Source organism: Canis lupus, chromosome 9 (genome assembly GCF_048164855.1).
Source record: "Canis lupus baileyi chromosome 9, mCanLup2.hap1, whole genome shotgun sequence".
Taxonomy (NCBI): domain Eukaryota; kingdom Metazoa; phylum Chordata; class Mammalia; order Carnivora; family Canidae; genus Canis; species Canis lupus.
In genome coordinates, this window is record NC_132846.1 from 56,205,442 (window position 1) to 56,227,748 (window position 22,307).

General features: G+C 34.5%; 1 long non-coding RNA gene across 1 annotated transcript; it reads right to left on the minus strand.

The window, feature by feature from the left end:
• Positions 1 to 252: 252 nt before the first annotated feature.
• On the minus strand, positions 253 to 21,464 carry LOC140639465 (uncharacterized). Its single transcript, XR_012036176.1, has 4 exons — positions 21,365 to 21,464; positions 16,847 to 16,925; positions 7,464 to 7,578; positions 253 to 306 (listed from the first exon to the last, which is right to left on the minus strand). It is a non-coding gene; the product is annotated as an uncharacterized lncRNA (long non-coding RNA).
• Between the last annotated feature and the right edge of the window lie 843 nt (positions 21,465 to 22,307).

A 22,307-nucleotide genomic window follows, 5' to 3' on the forward strand; every position in this document is an offset into this window, starting at 1 on the left:
AGGCTGTGTACAACTAGGCAGTTCTGGTCCTTATATCCCTTATTCTCTCCCTAGCAGGCTAGTCCAAGTATGACCATCTCTTAGTCATGACAAAAATACAAGAGTGAGTCGAATTGCACAATTATTTTCTATGGAAGTTCTTTTTCTAGTAACATCATGCCAACCGACATGCTCTTGGCCAAAAGTCATATGATTGAGTTTCATATAAGGAGCAGAGAAATGGCACTTTAGTGGGAAGTGTTACCAACTTACATGGCAAAGGTCAACTTCATCGGGAGGGCTGAAGAATTGAGGCCTTCATGCAATCTATTAACAAGAAATAAAAAATAGAAGAAGCCATAATGAATGTTAAGGGCCAAGAGTAACATTAAAATTGTTCCCTAAAATTCCGTTTTTAAATCACTCTGTAATCACAAAGATCAGTTATTGGCATATGCATGTCACATAACTGTCCATTGTAACTGTGTTGAGGTTGCAAATTATTCAGATACACAAAGAAAATGTAAGTACTGTGCATTGACTTTACCTTTGATCCTGCCTTATTTTTTCTACCTTTTCCTTGTTCAATCCTTACTTAAAAATGTGATTTGGGTTTTTACCTTCACAAGGCACAGCAAATCTTTCAGGATTGAGGTAGAATATAGATATATTATCAGTAGGAAATCTTAGGACCTAGTGGAAAATAAAATTAACGTAGTCTCTGGCTTCTTCCATATTTTACAGATGATGTAACTGAAATACAAAGAAGCTATACGACTCGTAATGATTTAAGTGAGATAATATGGAAGAAAAACCCCTTGATTTGTGATCTAATATCACTTTATATTTGTTTTATTGACCAAATTGAGGAAAAAGAATCCAGTTTGCTTCACCTTTTTTTTCTTATACTACATCATACATAACTATTCATCTTTATGTAAATGCCTACAAAAATTATGAGCTGAAAATGTTGATTATATTTTATTACTTTTTATCAATGCAATTATCTATTTTTTTCTGTAAAGAATTTTCTAGCTCTAAGTTTCTAAATGCTAGAGCCTGCTTTTTCTCAATTTTAACTGTGGGTGAGAGTTTAGTCAAAATCCTTTGGCAGCATGAAACAAATACTTTTGCTTGTACATACACTCCCCAAAACTAAAACCAAGATAACCGAAAGTGAATTAATTCTTTGGATAGAAATATTTCCCTGGGACTGTTACTGCTTCCCAAGGTCATTGGAACTCCACTATTACAAAAACCCATAAATAAGGGCTGAGATGTGTAGTGGTTTCATCTGGACAGGGGCACAGGGATTCTGAAATAACCAGATATACATAGGTAGCTCCCATTATTCGCCTCTCAGACAAACAAAAGCAGGGGCTGCTGAAATAATGGTAAGAAAAATGGTCCTGGGGTTTTCCCCCATGACTCAAGACAAGCATTTACATTATTTAGACACTCGATGCCTCTTCTAACTTATGATTGCCTTACAATCTATGGAATATATTTAGTGTCCCCGTGGAAGTAATTACACTTGAAACATCAACATATATTTATTTAGTAGACAGTGTTTTCATAGTTCCCTGCAGTGTATTTTAACAGTTGTGGAAACTAAAATTTGGGTGTAATGTGTTTGTATCTATCATTCAGATCAAAGAAAATCAGTACTTGTAAATTTTAGAAAGCAATTGAAAGTTTCATAAAGTTGTATAAAGTGGTGAAGTAGTAGAAATTAATTAAAAGCAGTAGGATATAGAAGTAGTAAGTAGAACTCTGTGTTTATGTGATAACATACTTATAGCATTACATTTACTATCTTAATAATTTTTAAGTGTACAGTTCAGTGGCATTAAGTATAGTCACAATATTATGTAACCTTCACCATCTTCTATCCTGATAACTCTTTTCATCTTATAAAACTAAAACTCTGTATCCATTAAACAATAACTCCCCATTCTCCCCTCTCCCTGGCTTCTGACAACTACCATTATACTTTCTGTCTTAATGATTTTGTTTGACTACTGTAACTACCTCATATAAATGGAATCATAGAGTGTCTGGGGTTTTTTTTTTAGTATTGGTCTGTTAAATTAGCATACTGTCCTCAAGGTCTATTCACGTAGTAACATATTGTAGAATCTCCCTTTTTAAGGCTGAATAATATTCCATTATATGTCAATGCCATATTCTGCTTATCTAGTCATCTGTCAATAGCCCCTTGATTTGCTTTCCTGATTTAGTTATTGTGAATAATAATGCTGCTATGAACATAAATGTACAAATGCTTCTCAGGGATCCTACTTTCAATTCTTTCTGATATATGTCGAGAAGTGAAATTGCTGAGTTATATGGGAATTCTGTTTTTAATTTTTTGTGGGACTACCATACTATTTTCCACAATGACTGCATCATTTCATAATCCTACCCACTAATAGTGGGCACAAGAATTCCAGTTTCTTTACATCCTTCTAGTACTCATTGCTTTCTGTTTGTTTGTTTTTTATAGTAGTCACCCTAATGAGTGTGAGGTGGTATATCACTTTGGTTTTGATTTGCACTTCTCTAATGATTAGTGAAGTTGAGCATCTTTTCATGTGCTTGATGACCATTCATATATCTTCTTCAGAGAAATGTCTATTTAAATCCTTTTTCCATTTTTGTATTGGGTTGTTTTTTGTTGTTGAGTTTTAAAAGTTCTCTGTATATTCTGGTTATTAATCCTCTATTGGATATACAATTTGCAAATATTTTCTCCCAGTCTATGAGTCACTATTTACTCTGTGGATAGTGTCTTTAGATGACCAAAATTTTTAAATTTGTCTATGTTTTTCTTTTGCTACCTGTGTCTTTGTTGTTGTATCCAAGAAATTATTACCAAATCCGAAGTTGTTAAATTTTGTCCTATGTTTTCTTCTCAGAGTTCTATTGTTTTAGGCCTTAAATTTAAATCCTTTATTCATTTTGAGTTAATCTCTGTATATGATGTTAGATAGGGACCAAATTTCTTTTGTATGTGGATATCCTATTTTCTGAGCATCATTTGTTGAAAAGACTGTCCTTTCCCTACAGCATAATTTTGGCACTTTGCCACTCTTGTTTCTTATAAAAACTCATTTGACAATATATGTGAAGGTTATTTTTATACTCTGTTTTCTATCTACTCCATTGGGATTATATATATTATATATATAATATAATAATATTATATATATATATTAGATTACTATAGCTTTGTAGCAAGTTTTATAATCAGGAATTTTGAGTACTCTGGTTTTGTTCTTCTTTTCCAAGATGATTTCATCTATTAAAAATTTACTGGGATTCCATGTGAATTTTATGATACATTTTACTATTTATGCAAAAAATATTATTGGGATTTTAATAGTGCATTGAATCTGTAGGTCAATTTTTGCAGTATTGGTATTTTAACAAGATTAAGTCTTCCAAGCTACAAATATGAGGAATGTTGCCATTTATTTATGTGTTCTTTAATTTCTTTCAGCAGTGTTTTGTAGTTTATATTGTACCTCCTTGGTTAAGTTAATAACAAAGTATTTTATTCTTTTGATGCTATTGTGAATGAAATTGTTTTTTATAATTTCCTTTTCATATGTTCATTATTCATAGAAATGCAATTGTTTTTTGTGTGTTGACTTTATATCCTGCTACTTAAATGTTGTTTTTGTGTGTGTGTGTGTGTGTGTGTGTGTGTGTGTGTGTGTGGAATATTTGGGGTTTTCTACATATAAGGTGATATCTCCCGCAGAGGTAATTTTATTCCTTCCCCTGGAAGTGGTAAGCCTTCAACAGATTCCAGAGTTCTAAAACAGTTACACCAGACAGATAATTCTAGTGCAATTGCTCTGGATGGAAGACAAATTCTTAGTGCTTCCTCTTCTGCCATCTTCCCAGAATCCTCCCAGTTGACTTAGTTTTAATATTTAGTTTCCAAAACATTTTTTTATTTTAATATAATCCCAAAATATGTAAGTAGACAATAGAGCATATTTATAGGAAATTAATGCTTAAAACAATATTTATTACCCAACTGCCTAGGTGATTAAGTTGAAATACTTTAATTATTAGTTATTCACTTAATAATAGAGGACTCTCCTAGAATTCTGCACATTCAGAATAAAATAATACACCTAAAGGTGGAATTATCTCAAAATAATTAACATCTCTATATTGAAAATATCCATTTTCTCCTATAATGTAGTAATTTTTTATTGTTAAAACAATAAAGCATAGAAGCAATAGAATACTTGGCACTAAGGTCTTCTATAGATGTGCTCCTCAAGGAGAAAGCAAATGCTGATCTGACCTTCAGCCTGTATTTTACCTGGAATGTTTCTCCATTCTCAGATTTTCTCACTCCTGCAAAGTATTCTATAAAGTTAGGCATTTGGGTGTTTGTCTCCCCATGTGCCAGGGAAAAGGTGTTACTTCCTATGCGACAAACTTGCATGATATACTCAAATTCACATTAATAAATCAATAAAAGATCACTGTTGGAATATACATTAAATGTTTCAGGTTCAGGATAAATTTTATTGCATGAAATTAAACCATAGTAATACAAAAGGCAATATGAAGTAATTTGCTAGTCTCTAACAATATTAAAAATGTTTTATTTATAAAAGTTTAGAGACAATAGCAGTAATCAAACAATCCAAAAAATATCTTGTATATAAAATTCTTGAGAAACAATTATTTACAGAATTAATCCAACTGGTGAAAAACAGGACAGTATAGTAATTCAGTTGCTTACCGTCCACAAATTAGATATATCTTAGAGTTCTTTCAGCAATATTCTTTATGAATAAAGAAAGTTGAATAAAGAACAGTCATGTTTACACCTTTTGTTCCAGTAATTCTAAGAATAAAATATGAAGAGGATAACTATTTTTTTCAAAGATTTATACACAGATAAAACTACTTTCACCCAATATAAATGCTTATTTCTACAGGAAACATTTAAGTATTGCAGCATACTCGTATCATGGAATACTATGCAGCTATTAAAATTATGCTTGTAATTTTTATTTTCAAATTTTTAAAGATATAGTTACTTGAGAGACAGAGAAAGAGAATGGGTGAGGGAAGGGCAGGTGGAGAAGGAGAGAGAGAATCCTCAAGCAGACTTGGGGAATCCTCTACTTGAGGATTCATTCTCTCTCTCCCTCTGAGCATGGAGCTCAATGTAGGTTCAATCTTAGTACCTTGAGATCATGACCTGAGCCAAAGTCAAGAGTCAAAGGCTCAGTTGCCTGAGCCCCCAGGCACCCCAATGCTTATAAGTTTTAAATAGATAAAAATCTTATAGTGAAAAAAGGCTATACAATTTTATAAACAGTATAATATCAATTATGAAAAGATGCAAAATATTCTATAGAGCAAGAGGAAATAGAAATGTCTGTCTTTGATGGTGATTGTACTGTAAATTATTGTAAAGTATTGGGTTTTTAAAAATACTTTTCTATACTTTTTCATGGAGCCTATATAGTATCATTATTTTTTCAATCTTTTAAAATGTTTTTAAAAACTTTATCATTGAATCTACTAAATATAATGAACTGACTATGTGCTGAAAAGCTAATAACATTTTTGTCACTCATAGCTCTGGATTTCTATTTTGTTCAGAAAACTTGGTTACTATGCATAATTAGGGGATACAGGGATTATTATTTTATTTAATATTTACCCACTGCCCAGTAATGATTGGAACTATTATTTTTAAAGAACCTAGTTTATTCTGTACCTAAAGAAATCTTTAAGGTCCTTACTCTTTTGCAGTTACATAGGCCTCATAAAACTAAAGATTTACTATAATTTCCCTTTGGCTGTTCCTTTCAATGAACCACAAATGATTACTTATCAAAGTAGTTTTCTGCGGTCTCTTGGGTACTGCAATAGCTGCTTTAGGTAATACTCGTTCAGAATTCATATTGTACTAAGGTTTTAAAAATGCATTTTAAACAACAGTTTCTGTCTTCTGAGTTGATATTCCCATGACACTAGAGAGCTGTAAAGTTTCTTTCCTTATTTTTAATTGAATCTGTCTACTTGTTACAAAGTGGTTGCATTTTAGAACCATGCCTTTCTTAGGCATGTTGATTGTGGTGTTTTCATGACAGAGGTGAACTTCTGTTTGAACCAAAATACAATTGAAAACTTTACTGAAGTTAGTCCCAAAAATGATCCAGCCCCTTCTCTCTCTCCTAAAACTAGATTCTCACTGATTTCCTGAAGTGAAGCAATAAAGTTTTCTGAAATCATTAGGACAGTACCAGTTTTACCAGATTCAAACAACTCAAAGACCCTGTTACTGACTATTTTCATTTTTTCATGCCTGAGCCTGAAACAACAGTCTATAATGTTTGCAGTGTGATGATTGAGGAAAATGGAGTGGGATATATTGAATGGAACCAAAACTGGGAAAGCCTACTCCACAAGTGAGTGGATGGAAGGAATAGGAGGAGATGCTCCTATAAAGTATCATTCTACAAGGGCATTATTTTCATTTTTATAGAACAGAATTTTCTGTAACATATCCTATGTTTCTAATGTGCTCCTAAGACTACATAGCTCTTGAAATCCTATCAGTCAGCACTCAGGGAGAAAAATGACTTCTGCTGAACTACCTTCTTACGACCATTCTGTAGATTCAGAATGCTTGAAGAATTGCCCTACAAGCAAGGGGAATTTTATTAGAAAGAACTTACTCCCTTGGAATGAAAATAGTGCACCAGAGGCTAACACCACCAATCATAGAAAAAAGGATTGTAGAGTCAGAACTGGGAAGAAATGTAATTTATCTAGATCCTTCTTTAAGCTCCGGAGAGGATGGTAATTAATTCAAAGACTGTGAACTAAATATTTCTCTTAAGTGTAAAGTAGGCCAGAGTTAGTTTGTTCTCCTGTGGGTCTAATGCCATGGATTTTGTAGACATTCAATAAATATTGATTATTAGCAATGATTCTATTTTCAATGAAATACCATCCTACTCTATAATCCTTTCAGTGTTTAATGTAAAACTTTCCTGTGACAGCAAATTCTAATCTATTTTATACTTATTGTAAATGGAACTTATAAATTGAGAATGACTAATGGCCCCTTTAGACAGTGGCTTTTATATACAAGGTCTCATCATGGTCACTGTTTTCTCTGGATTTTAAACATTTACTATTAGTCTACATTTTTAGTCCATTTTTCTATCTTCTGTGAAATCAATGTTAGTAAAACATCACTGAAACCTATTTGCTACAAAATATTCCCCTGCACTATTGTCAGGGCATAAAAAGAAAGCTGTTATTTATATTTTTATTAATAAAATTTAAGGAAGCCCTTTCTGAACATTTTAACTGTGTACCTAGCATTTAAATTCATTGTTCAACCATTATTTATTGCTGTTTATGCATGAAGAAGGACACTTTGAGTTTTAGACTAGGCAAAACTATTCCTTCTCAAATCATAAACTTACCTGTCAACATATTTGTATTTGGTCTTCTCAGATGTTTCCTATGTTCTGAATTACCAAGTCTGGTCTTTTGCATTTTCTGTAGTTTGTGATGTTATTGGGGAACAAGGACATTTGGCTGCAGATTATAATAAAATAAGTGAAATCTACTTCAGTGTCTTGTAGATACTTCAAGGGGAAGAAAAACTCATTCAATTGTAGTGCATTTAAAAAACAATGCTCTGATTATACCTTCAAGAAATAATTTTTTCCTAATTTATCCTTAGCTCATTAAAACTGTTAACAAATGGAGATACGACCTTATCTTTATCTTGATAAGTGATAGCGATAGTGAAGGGTGATAGTGAAAGTGATAGTTTTGAAAGTGATAATGAAAGATGATTTCCACTCATGCAAGGTTTTGAGCTCTGTAAGCCTCTTTGAAAACCTAGTACTTCTTTACATTGATTTATACAATTAGTCTAATTAGGGTTGAAAAGTGACCAGGACTGGCTTAATGTCAGATAGAATCATGCAATTTTGGAGCTATATACTGTAGTCTCTGCCTTAGAGAGCCATACTGCATAGTAGGTCTTACAGTAAATATGAGTGTTTAGCTTTATTTTTTTTTGACAGTTAATACACAGTGTAGTTTCAGTGAGTTAAGCATAAGGCTATTCCCGTATGCTTCTACCCATAAATTTATATACGGTTCTCTCTTTCTTTTTTAGTTTTTCTTCTAATTCTAATCAGTTGACTTGCAACATTATATTAGTTTCAGTTATACAATATAGTGATTTAACAATTTCATACAACACCTAGTGCTCATCACAAGTGCACTTCTTAATCCCCATCACATATTTCACCCATCCCCTGACCCCCTCCCCTCTGGTAAAATTTTTCTACAGTTAAGAGTCTGCTTCTTGGTTTGTCTCTTTTTTCCCCTTTGTTCTTTGGTTTTGTTTCTTTAATTATACTCATGAGTGAAATCATATGCCATTTGTCTTATTTCACTTAGTATTATACTTTCTGGCTCCATCCATGTCATTGCAAATGGCAAGATTTCATTCTTTTTTTGGCTGAGTAATATTCCATTCGTCCATCAATGGACATGCAGCCTGAATCCATAATTTGGCTATTGTAAATAATGCTACTATAAACATGCATGTGTCCCTTAGAACTAGTATTTTTTTTATATTTTGAAGTAAATACCAAATATGTGTGATTGCTGGAACATATGGTAGTTCTATTTTTAACTTTTTTGGGAAGCTCCATCCTGTTTTCCACAGTGACTACACCAATTTACATTCCCACCAATAGCACAAGTTTTCCTTTTTCTCAACATTCTTGCCAACACCTGTTGTTTCTTGTATTTTGATCTTAGCCATTCTGACATGTGTATGGCAATATCACATTACTGTTTTGATTTGCATTTCCCTGATGGTAAATGATGATGAGCATTTTTTTCATGTGTCTGTTGGCGATCTGTATGTCTTCTTTAGAGAAATATCTCTTCATGTCTTCTGTCCATTTTCTAATTGGATTATTTGTTTTGGGGTGTTGAGTTTTATCAGTTCTTTATATATTTTGGATACTAACCCTTTATCAGATATGTCATTTGCAAATATCTTCTCCCATTTTGTAGCTTGACTTTTATTTTTATTTTTAATTTTTTTATAAAGATATTTATTTATTTATTTATTTATTTATTTATTTATTTATTTATAGAAAGAGAGCAAGCATGAGCAGGGGGCAGGGGCAGAGAGAGAGAGTGAGAATCAGGCTCTTCACTGAGCAGGGAGCCTGATGGGCTTGATCCCAGGTCCCTGTGGTCATGACCTGAGCCAAAGCAAAATGCTTAACCCACTGAGCCACCCAGGTGCCCTGCCTTTTAGCTTTATTGATTATTTCCTTTGCTGTGTGGAAAATCTTTATTTTGATGTAGGCCCAATAGTTTCTTTTTGCTTTTAATTTATTTTATTTTATTTTTTTTATCTTGCCTTAGGAGACATATCTAGAAAAAAGTTGCTACAGCTGATGTCAAAGAAGTTACTGCCTGTGTTCTTTTCTAGGATTTTTATGGTTAGAGGTCTCATATGTAGGTCTTTAGTCCATTTTGAATTTATTTTTGTGTATAGTATAAGAAAATAATCCAGTTTCATTCTTTTGCCTGTTGCTCTCCAGCTTTCCCAGCACAATTTATTGGAGAGACTGTCTTTATCCCATTGTGTATTCTTTGCTGTTTTGTCAATGATTAGTTGTGAGTTCATTTCTAAGTTTTCTGATCTATGTATCTATTTTTGTGCCAGTACCATACCATTTGATTACTACAGCTTTGTAATATAACTTGAAATCTAGAATTGTGATGCCTCCAGCTTTACTTTTTATTTGTTTGTTTGTTTTTCAAGATGGCTTTGGCTTTTTTAAGGGTCTTTGGTGCTTCCATACAAGTTTTAGGATTGCTTGTTCTAATTCTGTGAAAAATGATGATATTTTAATAGGGAATGCGTTAAATCTATAGATTGCTTTGGGTACTATAGACATACTAACAATACCTGTTCTTCCAATTAATGAGCATAGAATGTCTTTCCATTTTTTTGCATCTTTAATTTCTTTCATCAGTGTTTTATAGTTCTCAGAGTACAGGTCTTTCACCTCTTTGGTTAGGTTTATTTCTAGGTATCTTAATATTTTTGGTGCAATTGTTAATGGGGTTGTTTTCTTAATTTCTCTTTCTGCTGCTTCATTACTAGTATATAGAAACGCAACAGATTTATGTACATTTATTTTGTATCCTGTGACTTTACTGAATTTGGATGGAGTCTTTCAAGTTTTCTCTATATAGTATCATGTCATCCACAAAGAGTGAAATTTTACTTCTTCCTTACCAACTGAGATGCCTTTTATTTTTTTGTTGTGTGATTGCTGTAACTAGGACTTCCAGTAATATGCTGAAAAACAATAGTGAGAGTAGACATCCTTATCTTGTTCCTGACCCAAGGGGTAAAAGCTCTCAGGTTTTCCACATTGAATATGATGTTTGCTGTGGGTTTTTCATATAAAATCTCTATTATAAAAATAAATAAATAAATAAATAAAAATAAATAAATAAATAAAAATAAATAAAAAATAAAATCTCTATTGTGTTGAGGTATATTTCCCCTCAACCTACTTTGTTGAGGGTTTTTTCATGAATGGATGTTGTACTTTGTCAAATGCTTTCTCTGAGTCTACTGAAATGATTATATGGTTTCTATCCTTTCTTTTATTAATGTGATGTATCACAACTGATTTGTGAATATTGAACCACCCTTGCAACCCAGGAATAAATCCCACTTGATCATGGTGAATGAATTTTTAAATATATTGTTGGATTTGGTTTGCTAGTGTTTTATTGAGGATTTTGCATCTATATTTATCAGGCTGGCCTGATAGAATGAATTTGGAAGTTTTCCTTCCTTTTCTGTTTTTTGAAATGGTTTGAGAAGAAAAGATATAACCTCTTCTTTAAATGTTTGGTAGAATTCACCTGTGAAGCCAATTGGTCCTGCACTTTTGTTTGTTGAGAGTTTTTTGATTACTAATTTAATTGCTTTGCCGGTCATCAATCTGTTCAAAGTTTTTATTTATTCCTGTTTGAGTTTTGGTAGTTGATATGTTTTATAGGAATTTATCCATTTCTTCTACGTTGTCCAATTTTTGGCATTTAATTGTTCATAGTATCCTTTTATAATTGTTTGTATTTCTGTAGTGTGAGTTTTTTCTCCTCTCTCATTTGTGATTTTATTTATTTGTGTCCTTTATCTTTTTTTCTTAATAAGTGTGGCTAGCAGGGTGCCTGGGTGGCTCAGTTGGTTAAGCATCTGAGTTCAACTTAGGTCATGATCACAGGGGTCCTGGGATCAAGCCCAGCATTGGCTCCCTGCTCCATGGGGAACCTTCTTCTCCATCTCCCTCTGCCTGCCCCTGCCCCTACTTGTGCACTTGATCCATCTCTCTCTCTTAGCCTGTCAAATAAATAAATAAAATCTTTAAAAGAAAAATAAGTCTGGCTAGAAGTTTATCAATTTTATTGATTTTTTCCCCCCAAAGAACCAGTTTCTGGTTTCTTTTATCTGTTGTATTGTTTTTTTTTAGTTTCTATATCATTTATTTCTACTCTAATCTTTATTTTTCCTTTCCTTCTGATAGTTTTAGTTTTGTTTTCTAGCTCCTTTAGATATAAGGTTAAGTTGTTAATTTGAGATTTTTCTTGCTTCTTGAGGTAGGTCAATTTTGCTATAAGCTTCCCTCCTAGAACTGCTTTTGTCGTATCCCAAAGGTTTTGGACTGTTGTGTTTCATTTTCATTTGTTTTCATGTAATTTTTAATTTCTTCTTTAATTTCCTGTTTGGCCCATTTATTGCTTAGTAGCATATTACTTAACCTCCATGTATTTGTGGTTTTTCCAGAATTTTTTCTGTGGTTGACTTCTAGTTTCATAGCATGTGGTCAGGAAAAATGCATGGCATGACTTCAATCTTGAATTGTTGGGGCTTATTTTGTTGATTAATATGTGATCTATTCTGGAGAATGTTATTCCTTTCCTCCCCACATTTTATTAATTTTTTTCTCCCCATATTTTAGGTAGATACTGTCATATTTTACACCCTTTTATTTTGTGTGTTCCTTAACTAATTTTTTTAAGGAAATATTTATTTTTACTGCTTTGGGCTTCCTACCTTCATACTGTCATTCTTGGTCTCTCCTTTCCACTCAGAGTCCCTTTTAATATTTCTTGCAGGGCCGGTTTAGTGGTCATGAACTCCTTTAGTTTTAAACTTTTTATCTCTTTTTTTTCCTTTTTTTTTTTTTTTTGAGATTTTATTTAGTTATTCATGAGAAACACAAACACAGAGAGAGAGGCAGAGACACAGGCAGAGAGAGAAGCAGACTCCATGCAGGGAGCCAGATGTGGGACTTGTTCCCGGGACCCCAGGATCACAACCTGAACCAAAATAGATGCTCAACTGCTGAGCCACCCAGGTGTTCCTATCTCTTTTTCTATTCTGAATGATAGCCTTGTTGGATAGAGTATTCTTGGCTGCAGATTTTCCCCATACAGCACTCTAAATATATCTTGCCGCTCTCTTCTGGCTTGGAAAGTTTCTGCTGAAAAATGCCCTGCCAACCTTATGGGGGTTTCCTTTGTTACTGTCTTCTTTTGTCTTGCTGCTTTTAAAGTTTTTCTTTATCACTATATTTTGCAAATGTTAATTACATTATGTCTTGGTGTGGATCTGCCTTTGTTGAATTTGTTGGGGATTCTCTGTGCCTCCTGGATCTGAATATTTTCCTTTTCTAGATTAGGGAAATTTTCAGCTATTATTTCTTTAAACAAATGTCCTTCCCTCTTTCCTCTCATCTTCTTCTAGGACCCCTATAATACGAATGTTATTACATTTAATGGAAGCACTACGTTCCCTAAGTCTATTTTCATTTTGCAGAAGGTTTTTTTCCCCCTTTTTTGTACTCAGCTTGATTACTTTCCATTGCTCTGTCTTCTAGGTCACTAATTCATTCCTCTGCTTCTTCAGCCTGCTGTTTATTACATCAATCATGTTTTTCATTTCATTTATTGACCTCTTTATCTCTTCTATGTTATTCTTTATCTCTGTGTTAGGAATCTCCCTTTTGTCTTCCATTCCTTTCTCAAGTCCAGTAAGTATCTTTATGATCATTGCTTTAAATACTCCATCAAGCATGTTACTGTTTCACTTAGATTTCTGGATGTGGCCTTGTCCTGTTCTTTCATTTCATAGAAATTTCTCTTTCTTATTTCACTATTCATTTTGTCTAGGTCTCTGTTTCTTTGTTTTAGGAAGTCTCTGTTTCCTTGTTTAGGAAGGTCAGCTATATCTCCTGTTCTTAAGGGTAATGGCCTTATGAAGAAGAGGTCCTGTACTGCTCTGCTATGGATTGTGCCCTGTTCCCCAGAACCTGGTGCTTCCTAAAGTGTCTCTAATGTGTACTGCATGCCCTCTGTTGTTTCGTCCTGGCCACTTTATCTTTCAGGCCAGTCATCTGCAAGGTTCTCTTTGACTGTTGTGGGCAGTGTTTTGGTTCCTGCCCTGAATGTGATGCATTTTAACTAGGTGTATTCTCATCTGCTTGTGAAATGAGACCTGTCACCACAGCCCCAGAATGGAGACTCCATAAAACTCCTGATTTGAGAGACACAGTGTGAGCAGGGATTTGAGCCAGTCTTCTGGGGTTGGGGCCTGCCAAGTTGGGACTGAGGCAAGTGAGACTGGGAAGGGCTATTCCAACAAAGTCAGGGAGGGGTGGAGGTGGGGTGGGGAGGAGAAGTGGGGCTTGGTATAAGTAAGTTAGGTAGCAAGTGTGGGTACTATTGCTGGTTACTGTAGGTGACCCTGTGCTTGTGCTGAGGATTGAGGGAGGGAAATGGAGCCAGCCAGTTCCTTTTTTCCCATGGGGATCTCTCCCTGAATGCTGCCCCTTGGGACATGCTCTGAGATGTGCAAATAACCTCCCCCCTTTGTGTCTCAGTCACTCTTCAGGTCAGTTTCCCCACTGTAGGACCCCAAGTTACTTGTCTTCTCTCTTTCCAAGAGCAGCAGATTGACCTCTGGGCTCCATCCCAACAGAGCCTGCTAACCTTTAAAACTCCAGGCTTTAAGACCCACTGCTTGCCAGATGTCACAAAATTCAGCCACTTTCACTCTTCAAACCAAATTCAATGGAGATTCATTTACCCTGTGTGCTCCCTTGAGTGATAGTCTATCACCTCTGATGATCATGGCTCCCTCCCCACCTCAGCGGCCATAATCCATTTCTCTTCTAAACTGTGTCTTTGCACTTCCTACCTTATTATATGTGGCATCTTCTCTATCTTTATTTGTGGAGTTTGTTTTGCTGGTCTTCAAGCCAATTTCTAGAGTTTTTAGGATGATTTGATAGTTATCCAGTTGTATTCATGGAACAAGACAAGCCTAGGATCTTACTCTACTGCTATCTTCCAATCTCCAAATGTTTCACTTTCTTAAGCAGAGAACTCACATTGTATTAAATCTTTTAAGATTTTGTCATAACTATATTTTTCAAAAAGCCATTTATAAAAACTTATCCAAATCATTCTCTTTAAAAAAAAAAAAAAAGATAATGAAGAAATGATTGGCTATACTTTCTACCCAAGATCACAGACTGTTAATGGCAGAAAATTATGTCAACTCAAATATCCAGACATAGATAGGTACATATGCTTATTCATTACTTTGGTCAGCCCTTCTTCATTAGTCATTATTCTATAACTGTAAATTAAGTCACCTTTTCAAATACTTTAGCAATTATCATAAAATATCTTTGGGTTGCATTCATAGCTACAATCACAGAGAGGGTTTTTACCTTTTAATGACGATATTTTTTGGTACATTAGTAACTACATTATGTTGAGTGAGATTGATTGTCCTCCATAACAAATAGTGATATAGTGCTTTTTAAATGAATTTTTCATAAAGTGCACAGCTCAAATATTTGTCTCAGTTCTCACATCTTGAATTAAATAAACAATTTCACCCATATCGTCAAATGTCATGTCCAACCTCTGGGTTTATTTTATTTTATTTATTTTATTTTAAGGATTTTTATTTTGGGGGGGATGGGGGGAGTCCACAGTGGGGACAGGCAAAGGTTTAGGGAAAAAGTCTTAAGCAGACTCCATGCTAAGCAAGGAACCAGACATAGGGCTTCATTCATCTCATGACCGTGGGATCACCACCTGAGCTGAAACCAGGAGTCAAACATTTAACTGACTGCACCACCCAGGCACCCCTGAGTTTATTTTAAATTTCTGTTTTACCCGTTTGCACAGGACCCTTCAAAGAATCGAACAAAAAAAAATTTAATCTTAGAATTCCTTTCTTTACAAAGTCAATTAAGACAGAGGCTTCGGGTTTTGTTGTTGCTGTTTTATTTTTGTTGTTGTTGTTTTGTTGTGTTTTGATCTTCTTTCTACTTATATCTCAGACAATGGAGCCAAAGTTTCTTTTCCTAAATAAGCCAAATGAAATATAATGAAACCATCCTTATTTCTTCATATTGTGTCAGAATAAATTATTCGGTGAAGAAACCATCCTCATTTCTGAATGAAGCTATCTTAGGTGAAGCCATTCATATACCTTCAAAATATTCCTTTTTTATGTAATTCTACCAGACTTTTCTTGAATGCCTACTGTGTAGCAGTCACCGTGCTTCTGGAAATAAAATGTACCGGCTCAGCTTTCAAAAAAGTTCATAGTTTTAGATGGGAAGTAGATAAATAAATAGGATGTGAGAGCATAACAGAACTGTGCACAGGGTGCCAGGAAAGAGAGAAATTCTGGAAGACTTAATGCCAGATCTGTGACAAAGAACTGCAGTCCCATTTTCCATTGTTTCAACTTTCTTTCTTTTTGTGTTTAATGGAGTGAGAGGAAAAGGTGATTAGCAAACGTGTGCCAGACAGGAATAGGGATGAGTGAGTGCATGTATGTATAAGTAAACTTAACTCCAGTTAGAAACAAGTATGTTAGGAGTAAAAATAAAAAATTTTAAGTCAAAATTATAACTGCCTTCCAGGAAAGGTCATTGTTATTCACAGTCATTCACTTGCATGAGAAAAGACAACTCCACCCCTTGAGCTCCAGCCCCCCTTAGCACCTCTACAACCCCTATCTGGAGAGATTGACATGGAATGCCTTTTCCTTACACTCATCAGAAACTTCATTTAACTTTCCCACAGACAACATGAAATAGAGAAGAAATATAAGCAAAGGCTCTAACCCTCTCTTACAAATTTAATGAACACTCAAAGCAGTCATTCATGTAGCTGATAACTTTTCCTCCACTGGATTGACTTACTGCTAAAATTCAGACAGGACCCTAGACAAACTCAAGCAAACTGACTAGGTCATTTAGTTCTACTGGGGCCCCACGAGCAAGAATTGCTTCACAGATTTTAAACCATAAGATTCCTAATATTATAGAGAGATGGCATTCTTTTGAGTAGCTGATTACCAGGAAAAATCAAGAAGTCTCAACCTAAGCCATGCAAAATCTTTAAACAAATAATAATCCTTATGGAAAAAGACCATATAATGAAATAGACCTAAGATAGGGTCATTTTTTCTAATCCTCCTAATAGTTACCTAATAATGATTATAGTATGAGGCAACTGGAAAGTACTGTGGTAAAATGATTTAACTGCTACTATTGAAACCAACTATACCATTCATAACTCTGCTTATCAGAAATTGGTAGTAAACTTGCCTGTCTATTCTGAAATTCTGTACTCTCCTTCATCTTCCAATCCATAATTAAATTATCTGGCATTAAACTAAGCAAATAACCCAAAACAGAGCCATACCTACCACACACTACTTCTTTAAGCCACCAAAATATGTTCTACTTCACTGGAGGATGCATGATCTGGATTTGATGTGTTTTCTCCTATAGAGCATGAGACAAGCATGGGGAAGGACAGAAAAATGAATTTTAGTGCCCTATTTCAACACAGTGAGGTTGGTGGGTAGTATCTGGGAAGGATAAGCTTTATCATGGAATTTCCATTTTTCATGCCACACTGTACCCTTTTGCACATTTCCAACTCTCTATCATAATTTGTAAAGCCCATGAACACTTTATATCATCACATTTCCTCCAGGGCTCCTTTTATATTCTGCACCATATTATTGGTATTTCACTTGGATAATAAGAAGTATGCTATAGTTATCTGAACTTTAATATGGACATCTAGAAAATCTGCATTCAAATTTACTCTTGATGTTTGAAGCTAAAAGTAAGGTATGAGTCAAGTTACTTTCAGCATCAAATAACATGAAAGAAGGAAGGAAGGAAGGAAGGAAGGAAGGAAGGAAGGAAGGAAGGAAGGAAAAGAAAGAAAGAAAGAAAGAAGAAAGAAAGAAAGAAAGAAAGAAAGAAAGAAAGAAAGAAAGAAGAAAGAAAGAAAGAAAGAAAGAAAGAAAGAAAGAAAGAAAGAAAGAAGAAAGAAAAAAAGTTGGTTAAGCAATATAGAAAAAATATTGTTATAGGACATTGAGGTCCTAGATTTTCTTCTATCTTCCATTTGGTTATCCTCAGCATATTGACGTTGTAGTAGATTGGTCTTCATGCTTCCAAAAGAACTGCCATAGTGGTATACATCCAGAGCCAGAAAAAACTGGCTTCATAAATGTCTTTGCTATATGGAGGAAACAATTTCATAAGAGTCCCACCCCAGTAGACTTCCCTCTTCTTTTGTGATATTATATTTCATGGCCATGCCTAACTAATTACTGGTTAAAGGAAAGAGATTTCCATATTTGACTAAGAATAATCATAATTTGTCTTTTCAACTGAATAGGACCCCCTGCCACAACCTTCCCTAAGTACATACCCATGCAAAAGAAACAGATAAGCAAAATCAGGGTACATAAGCAAGAAATAAGTGGGGGATTTGCTATGAGGAAGATAGAAAAAATAATTTTCCCTCTGCTTCCTCACATGATGTCAAAATAATTTTTATCAAAGCACAGCATTCTGCATATCTTGAGCCCACTGCTGTACAGGCATCAAGTATTTAGTGGGAGAATAAAATAGTGTATTTCTGGAGAACAATCAGGAAGCTGTATCAAAATCCTTGAGGGTATATGGATTTTTTTTTCAAGATTTTACTTTATTTATTTGAGAGACAGAGAGTATAAAAAGAGAAAGAGATAGAGAGAGAGAGCATGAGCAAGGGGAGGGGTACAGAGAGAGGAAAAAGCAGACTCCCTACTGAACAGAAAGCTCAATCTCAGGATCCCAGGATCATGACCTGAGCGGAAGGCAGATGCTTAATGATTAAGCCACCCAGGCGCCCCTACAGATGATTTATTTGAGCCAGCAATTCTATATCTAAAACCTTATACTAAGAAAATAACTTTATTTATATACTAAGAAATAATTTTATGAACAAAGGTACATGAATATGCTAATTAAATGGCACTATTAGTATTATTTTTGCCACTAGTGTTAGTAAATAGCATTAATATTTGATGTGCACTAAAATTTAAAAAATATCCTAGTGTGTTTGTTATGCTGGAATTGAGACTGAGAATTGAGTAGTATTTCTAATTACTTACAATAGTACTCATCTGGGGCAGCCCGGGTGGCTCAGCGGTTTAGCACCACTTTCAGTCTAGGGCCTGATCCTGCGGACCCAGGATCGAGTCCCACATCAGGCTCCCTGCATGGAGCCTGCTTCTCCCTCTGCCTGTGTCTCTGCCTCTCTCTCTCTCTCTGTCTCTCATGAATAAATAAATAAAATCTTAAAAAAAAAAAATAGTACTCATCTGTTGTCAACACTGGATGTCTGTTCACATGATTCCCACCATCTTTGTACTACTATAGTGATGACGTTATGATCTCAGTGGGGATTAGAGTTGAGTGAATGGATCAATAGTAGATATGTTCTAGGTTGAGTAGTTGACTACACATAAGGTTACTCAGAAAAGTAAAGAATTTATTTGTTGCCTATACAGCAAAGGCCCATACACTACCATGACATTGCCTCTATCTACCAGTGTCTTCAGAATAAAACAAAACAAAAAAACTACGAAGGGCTCTTTATCATCAAGGATGGATATATATATATATATATATTTTTTTTTTTTTTTTTGTCCTGGACATGGATATACTCTATTTAATCTTAACTTTAGTGATTTAGGGAAAATTTGTGGATTTGTTGAGTTTATAAATAACTGTTTACCTTAAGCGGGTTGTTTTTTAAAATGATTTTCAACTTTAGTATTTTTAGTTCCTGAGAGCCCCTGACATGGTAGCTTCTGTATTCACAGCAAAGTATAAATTTCATTTTGCTTTACCATATGCTCAATATTTCTGTATTGTTATTTCAAATGAGAGGGGTAGGTATGTGAACTCACAACCCAAGACCATTATAGCCCTAACTAAAGTAACCTCTTAATTTTTATATAACCCAGAGAGTCCACAATTTGTGTTTCTGTTTTATAGAAATTCTATAGTTTATTGGGTCACCATAAATAATATTAGTCTCCAAATATTAGGATCACATCACTTCTAATAGTGATCTCACTTTTCTATCAAGTAATTTATTTAAATAGAACTTGGCACAAACTTAACAGATAAAAGTCAAGAATATATAACAAGAAGATATTTACCAATGATAAGATCAAGGGTTAAATTTCCATGAGCTGAGTTATGAGGAGATATAGGCAGAAAGAAATTGAGTATGATTTCTAAAAATCAATTAAAAGTTCAATGAAAATCTGAAGTTAGAGTCAGCTGCCATATGTGGCTCTAGATCTCTACTGTATCATTCTTAACCAAAAAAATACCAAACATTAAAAATTCCAACTCAACATTATTTAAAATATGTGGATAATGTGACCATCCCATTTTGAAGTAAATCACCTTATCACTGGGGCATGGACCTGAAGCAAATTATAAATAATATGCCAATGGGCAAAACCAGATAATTTCAATGTCATGGCACATTAAATTGCATACAAAACCTAGATAAATCCAATTGAAGAGAAGCATGATCATGCAGAATTATCACTTTCTGATTATTCACAAACAAGCAAAAAAATGGCCATGAAAGAAATAGAAGAAATAGTTACTCAAGAAATAGAGACAAGATAGAAGAAAATGTGAAACAAGGTTCTGCCAATGAATTATTCTAATTAATACCTCGTGAGTCTCATTAAGCTTTTTCTCTGAGGAAAGATGATATAATTATTTAGATCGTGAGATTTATTTATTTTCTTCCATTCAATTTTGCCTATTACTAATCCAAGAAATCTGGAAAAGTTTTTATAGATCCGAGTTACTTTCACATATGACTAGTTTAACAATAGGAGATCTCAGATTGCTTAAGGACACATTTTGTTTCAGATAAAGCAACATTTTCACAGAATGCTATCGTTAGATGCTTGGCAATTCCTCTGCCTTCTAAATAAGAGCCTTCCTCAGCATATGTGGGAATTGAGAGATTGCACACACTAGTTAAACTAGAATCAAATAGTCAGCCAACATGTGGAAGACATCAGCAAAAGTTATTCCAGTGATCTCACATTGGCAAATATGGTGCTATGACTGTTTCCAGAATAAACAGATCATTCTGCTTGAGTGTGCACACCCATGTGTGAACATATGTAGATACACAGGGATTTGAAGAAACAAAGTAATGACAGCAGAGCAGAACCCCAAGAAAGAACGAAGATGTGCACCACTGGATGCTATCATCATGCAAGATAACCCACACCATTGCTCAAATTGTTGAGTCATTAGGGTGGGCACTCAGTCAAAGGAAAAATATTGGAGGAGAGAAGAGAGAAGGTAGAGGAAGGATCCATTTTCCACTTTACCAAAATCCATATGCATGGTGAGCCAAAATAAAAATTTAAGAACTTTTAAGCTTGGAATCTAAGTGACATTTTCTTAAGATTAAACTTGGAAAATGTGATTGGGGTTGCAGGTGTGAGAAGGGCCAGAATAAAATACATTGACTGTTTAGATAGCAAATATTGATTGTTACTTCCTGAAGGAATTTGGCTGCCCCCTTTTATCGACAAGTTCCCTTATAAATAATATTAATGTAAGAAGAAAGGTACTTGTTTATTGAAGGTCCCTGACCAAAGAAAACGGGAAATGCCTTGGGCATAGCCAGGCTTTGGATACTCTTTAAGCTCTTTAAGGACTCCTGAGAGTCAAGACAGAGGTTTGGCTTCAGGCAAGTTCTTGCATTTTTAAAACATTACTTTTGATTGAGAAAGTGAGTTAGTAGCATTTCCAAGACTAAGAGAAAGATATATACCAGCCTTGCTCCCATTCTCCTTTTTTAAATATCCAGGTGATATTTTACTTACCTTTTAGGAAGGAATCAAAGATTAAGACTGCATTTTGAGGATTTTCCTGACTTGTGGAAAACAACATGGTACTAAGAAAAGGATAACGCTAGCATGAGTCACTCCTCTATGTACCACCAGCTATAGCCCTCACATAAAGTCACTCCTTTCATGATTTTATATTTCATTCAATCAATACTGTGTCAAGAGTTACATGACTTCATCAACAAAATGAAGGTGATAAGATTATCATAAATTTTTATAGTAGGAGTTTGGGCCAAAGTGTTTGTTTGATCTCAGTAAAGTAATTCTCAAACAGGGCACAGTCTACCAATGAATTACATATTTTAAAAAATGCAAATTCTAGTTCTAGGAAATTGGGTGTGGGTGAGAGGACAGAATATTTACTTTGAGTTTTATTATTTTCATTTTTCTTTTTTCCATTAATTTTGCATGAAAATATAGTGTAGGAAATAGTAAGTGCAAATTAACTTGGCTCCTCTGCTAAACATCTAAATTAGGTAAATTAGTTAATATTCTATTTAGTTGGGTATAAGAGAAACCAAAAATTATAGCCTAAACCTGAAAGAGTATGTTTATTGCCTACATCAATAAAGGTAAGTAATCTATTATTGCATTTAAAAGTGGACTCTGGGGATCCCTGGTGGCGCAGCGGTTTAGCGCCTGCCTTTGGCCCAGGGCACAATCCTGGAGACCCGGGATCGAATCCCACGTCGGGCTCCCGGTGCATGGAGCCTGCTTCTCCCTCTGCCTATGTCTCTGCCTCTCTGTCTCTCTGTGACTATCATAAATAAAAAAAAAAAAAAAAAAAAAAAAAAAATTTAAAAGTGGACTCTGAAGTCCAGAGGGACCCAATTTCCTTTCAGTTGACTATTTCACAATACATTAGATATGACCCTTATCATCTTATGGTCCAAGATTGTGTCCTAGACAGTTCAATGAT